The 6,066-nt window shown below is 30.2% G+C and overlaps 1 pseudogene; it reads right to left on the bottom strand.

Moving 5' to 3' along the window:
- Nucleotides 1-981: 981 nt before the first annotated feature.
- On the bottom strand, nucleotides 982-2,269 carry LOC123908689 (annotated as a pseudogene).
- Between the last annotated feature and the right edge of the window lie 3,797 nt (nucleotides 2,270-6,066).

Here is a 6,066-nt window from a genome sequence, read left to right as displayed (position 1 = left end):
TTTATTTTTTAAAAACAAAACATTATTTTTTTGTTAATCTCTTTGAATTAAAAAAAATAGAAAAAGAAGTTTTATTCGTATTTTCCTCTTATACCAAAATCATTTGTCCTAGAACTAGAAAAATAGAAGGAAGCAGAAGACAATAACGAAGTAGAAGACGATTCCGGTGATTGAAGAAGACGACGACGAATATGATCACGACGGTGGAAGCAAACCGGCGAAGATTCTGTTTTTTTTAAATCAAAAAGATTTGAAAATAATTTTTTAATATCTTTATTTTGAAAATAAACTTTATTTGGGAGAAAAATATGAAAATTCGTTTTTTTATTTTAGGAAAAAAAATAATAATTTTGTACGAAAAAAACTATTTGTAGGAATTTTTTAAAATTTTGTAGGGAAAAAAATTTTATTTGTAGGATTTTCTTTTTATTTTGGAAAAAAAATTCGTTTTATTAATTTTGTAGGAAAAAAAATTTTAATTTTTTTTTTGAAAAAAATATTATCTGACGTGGAATTTAAAAATAAATATAAATGTTTTTTTCCACGTGTACAAGCCACGTCAGCAAATTTGCACAATCACATGTCCTTCTGTACACACAGGGGGCAAAATGAGTGAATCTATTTTTTGCAGGGAGGTAAACAGAAAAAAAATCTGCATAGGGGGTAAACAAAAATTTGTTTATTTTGCAGGGGGTAAATGATCATTTACCCTTTTTTTTATTACAAAAATTAACATATTACATTTAATTTTATTTTCTCTCGCTTTCTTACAATTTATAGACAAATAAGTATATACTATCTATTTATTTTCAAAAAAAAAGTATATACTATCTATTTGTGCGTCAAAAAAGAAAATGAAGTATATTTAAACAACAACACAATTGACGATTATTTTTTCAAATTATTTAAACCCTTAATTCATATTTAGTCATGAAACTCTTAACTTTAGAAATAAAATGGTATGTCTCATGTACCAAAACAATTATGAGTTGTTTTGTACGTGTTGTCCATAACCAAAACAATAAATATTATGCGTCCAAAAAATTATGAGTTGTGTTGCGTTGTTAAGAATTAGTCTTCCATCCGTTCTCAATCATTTGTTTAATCATGAAACTCTTAACTTTAGAAATAAAATGGGATGTCTCTGGTAAATCTGGAAAACAATATAAAGCATGAATTGGATATTCAATTAATTCCACTTCTTTTCCGAATTTTCTCAACCACTCGTAATATTTCTTTTGCCAATCTACTAACGGGTCAAATCCACCACACACAAGAGGGTATTTGGATAATCCACAATCGAAATATCAATTGCATTAAGCCCACTAACATTAACTACTTCATGGTCTCGATTCAACCCTTCTGGCAAAAACATCTTCTAGTACCAATCAATTTTATCCATAGAAACAACGGGGACCCGTTTCAATCGAATATCAGATTTAGTTTGCTCCTCTCCTCCAAAAAAGGGTTGTATTGAAACCAATCCGATAACCTTTAAATTTTGGAGATTTTCTGAGGAAACCCGAACTGCCACGTGATGGGCAAGATTTCCACCGGCACCATCACCCGACAAAAACATTTGGTGATGTCAGCAAACTTTCCCAAAATGTTGTCGTTTTTGTCAAGGAATTTAAGAATTTCCAAACCGTCATCATATTGGGATGGAAAACGATGTTCAGGGGCAAGACGATAATTAACTAATACAATAATTGCGGGAAATGAACGATAAAATATGCGGCATATAGCATCGTATTGGATAGAAGATAAAGACATCAATGCGAAGCCCCCACCGTGGAAAAACACAAACACAGGGAGGGATGCACCAATGTCAACTAAGCTTGAGGAAGGGATAAAAAGGCGAAACCAAAGATTGTGTGTTGGATCCACGATGACATCGGAGGAAGACACTCCATCAACAAAGTTGGGGTTAGGAGAAATTTTCCTATCAATGAAGTAGAGGAGGCGGCGTTTGGAGAGCGGTGAGAGAGGGAGAGGAAAATATCAAGGATAGACATGGAGAAGCGATCTTTCCATGGAAGGATTGGTTTGGTGGTTGAGGCCATGGTGGAGTTATGATATTGTTATCGTTGTGTTTAGTTAACTTGCTTTTGCATGATGAAAGAAGATAAGAAATGAAGGAGAGAAGGATGTTGATAATTGTTTGTTTGTGTGGAGACTTTCAATATTAAGATTAGGTATCAGTAATTGAAGTAACACATTTTTTTTTTTTTTAAGATTAGGCATCTAATTTATTGACTAATTCGAAGAACATCAATTTCACTATTTATTAGTAAGAAGTTTATTTAAAAGGTTTAAGTGCAATTCTGACCCCTCAAGTTTTATAATTGTTCGATTTTGGCATTCAAATTTTAAAATTACTCGATTTAAGCTTCACAAATTTCAATTGTTCGATTTTAGCCCAAAGTTTACCCCCTTTTGGATTTGATAGCCTCCGTTGACTTTTTTAACTAAAATTTGCTTATGTGACATTTTTTATTTTATTTTTGGTTGATGCTTATGTGACATTTTAAATATTAAAAAAATAAATGAAAATTTGTTTTTTTAAAAAGAACTTATAAAATAATATTGTTATAAAGAAATTGTTTACAAATTTTTTTAAGAATTATTTTTTAAAACAAGTAATTATTAAACCTTTTATTAAAAAAACAAATTTTAGTACATTTTTTTTAAGCAAATATTTTTATCTTATTAAAGTATTTTTTTACTTTAAAACATATTTTTAATTTTAGAAACATTTTTTATTTATTTTAAAAATATTTTTTTTAATTTTAAATTGTCACATAAAATTTTTAGTCAAAAAAAAATCAACGGGGAGCTATCAAATGCAAAAGATAGTAAACTTTGGGGGTTAAAATCAAACAATTGTGAAATTTAAAGGATTAAAATTAAGCAATTGAAACTTGAGGCCAAAATTACAAAATTGTAAAATTTAAAGAGTTAAAACTGCATTTAAGCCCATTTAAAATTAGAACTTTTATTCTATATGATTTTTTTGTTGATAATTTTATTCTATACAATTCTATGAACTGATCTAATATAAAAAATAATGTAATATTGAAAGGTTTTTTATTTTATTTTTTTGACGCAATATTGAAAGGTTTAAAACCTAAAGTTTTATGAGATGTTACACTTTTTTTTTCCCAAAAGAGGAGTAGCAAAGTGCTACCGCCTATATATATATATATATATATATATATATATATATATATATATATATATATATATATATATAGAGAGAGAGAGAGAGAGAGAGAGAGAGAGAGAGAAACAAAAGAAGGAGGGGGACTAGGCCAAAACCTCGTTACACACGGATAAGCCTGAAACTAGGCTTACCCAAACTATTATCAACAAAAAAACCACTAATTTGTTGAGGAAGCTCATTCCATATAGTAAACCTATCAATAGTAAGACCAATGTTTGCCAAACCATCTGCACAATGGTTACCCTCCCTATACACATGGGAGACCACAAAATTCATGCTTCTAGTGATTCTGAGACAATTCCTCCATCTATTACTTAGCTCCCAAGGAACTAATACAGATGAATTAAAAGCCATGACAACAAGAGTAGAATCTGACTCAAGCCAAATATTTTTCCAATTCCTACAATTAGCTAGTTCTATTGCTCTCATAGCACCACAGATCTCCGCCATGAATGCTGATTTCAAACCTGTATTCTCTGCAAAACAACATAAAAAATCTGCATTGTGATTTCTAAAAATGCCATCACAAGATGAGGTAAAAGAGTTAGAGGCCCCATCTGTGTTACACTTCACCCAATGCTCCAATGAAGGCTGCCAAAAGACTTCTTTAAGAACAGTGGGCTTAGGAGGATGCAAATTAACATTTAAATTTTTTAGAACCATGAATTCTGTCATTAATTATGAGATGTTACACTCTTGCTTTCGTCAGCGAATCATATGGGTTAAGATAACACATTAATTATTGATTAGTACCTTGATTTGATTTCTTCCAAATGATATGTTTCGGTTCACATTATTAAGAACTATTTTAAGAACCGAGTCCTTTTTCTTGTCTGGGCATCGATTAAAACTTTGTATACATACTGTTTGTAAATCTTTTAGATCTTTTTCTGGCACACCTCGTGCTAGGGAGGATCCAGTGTTGGTTTTAATATAATTCATTTTAGTTTCTGAAGAAAAAAAACTATTTTAAGAACTGATCTAATATAAAAAATAATATTGAAATATTGAAAGGTTTAAAACCTAAAAGGGTAAAATATGTTTTCCGTTCCTACTTTTATATTGAGTTTTGATTTTCGTCCCTATATTTTAAAATCACTCGTTTTTGTCCCCAATTAATTGTCAACAGAATCCAACGTGGCATAGCCACGTAGACTTTTGTTAGTCAACTGTTAATTGACTTAACATCTGAGACTAAAACCAAAACTGACAATTAATTGAGAACAAAAACGAGTGATTTTAAAATATAGGGACGAAAACAAAAACTCTATATAAAAGTAGGACCGAAAATAACACGTTAATTACCAAACCTTTCAATATTACACTCTTGCTTAAAAAAAAGATGTTACACTCTAACGTTCCAAACCTTCATTACCAAACCATATGGGTTAAGATAACACATTAATTATTGATAACCTTGATTTGATTTTCTTCCAACTTGGATGATATTTTCCTGTTCTGGATAACTAACAAGCTGTTCTGCATTAATATCTCCAGCTTGGAATCTAGTAATAACTAACAAGCTGTTCTGGATACACATACGTAGCATTGAAAAGATTATGGAAGAAAAATGTTTGATCAAAAGTTATAGTGTTTTCGGTTGGCGGTTGTTACTTGAAAAATTACCAATCCGAGAGGCTTTATTTTGCAAAGGTATTATCACAAATAATCATAAGAGAAGTTGCGTATTTTGCTTCAAAGAGATAGAGGACATACAACACATTTTTTTCACTTGCTGCATTACTTCACAAATTTGGCAGAAATTATTTGTTTGGTTGGGCACTAATGTCATCCCTTTTGAGAACGTTACAAGCCATTTCTCTTTGTTTGGTGAATTAGCAAAAGGCAATCATAGCAAGCGAATTCGTCATATAATTTGGTTGGCGACGACGTGAAGTATTTGGTGTACGTGTAATAACATTATTTTTAGAGGAGACTGTGTCAATATATCATCTTTAGTGGAACAAGTTGTTTATTTTTCTTGGTTTTGGTTTATAGGCCAAACAGGGAACAATGTTAATTTAGCTTTCTCTGAATGGTGTAATAATCCTTTAGATTGTTTTCAACGCATTTAAAATGATCTATTCTGAATTGTAAGAGTTGAATATCCCTTGTACTCCTTATAATTCATTTTTTGCTTATAAAAAAAAACTAACAAGCTACGTACTACTTTTTAATAAAAAAAGTTCTCTGCCAAACTAACTAGGCAGGGACGAACATAAGGGGGGCAAGTAGGGGCTGAGGCCCCCCCTCTTGTCGTATTTTTTTTTTCTTCCATATATTTGTTCTTGATACATATGTACACATAAATTGATATTTGAGAGATGTGTTTAAAGATTAGTAACTACTGTTTGGTGCAAAACATGTACCCACAACATAGTAATTGTAATAATTTATTTTAAAATATTTTGATAATATATATTATACACTACTAAAGTCCAAATTCAATTAAGTTAGTTTTGATTGTTTGCTACAAGTGAGAGATTATTTTCAGCTATGAAGATTGTGAAAAATAGGTTGAGAAACAAGTTAGAAAATGAATTTCAAACTAATTATGTGATTACTTACACCGAGAGAAGAATTGCTAAAAAATTTAATACAAATTCAGTTGTTGATGAATTTTATGATATATAGCAATGTCGTGTACAATTTAGATAAATAATGTGATGTATTTTTTATCGAGTATATTTAAATACTATTATAATTATTATTTATTTAATATTTATTATTTAGTTATTCCGGCCCCCCGTTTTATAGATTCCTGGATCCGTCCCTGTAACTAGATTTGTTTTAGTGATAAGAAGTAAAGATAGTATACATGAAGTTTTAAGTTCGATCTCATT

This window comes from Trifolium pratense, linkage group LG2, assembly GCF_020283565.1.
Source record: "Trifolium pratense cultivar HEN17-A07 linkage group LG2, ARS_RC_1.1, whole genome shotgun sequence".
Lineage (NCBI taxonomy): Eukaryota > Viridiplantae > Streptophyta > Magnoliopsida > Fabales > Fabaceae > Trifolium > Trifolium pratense.
Note: the sequence above shows the minus strand (reverse complement) of the source record. Positions and strands in the feature narration are given on the sequence as shown.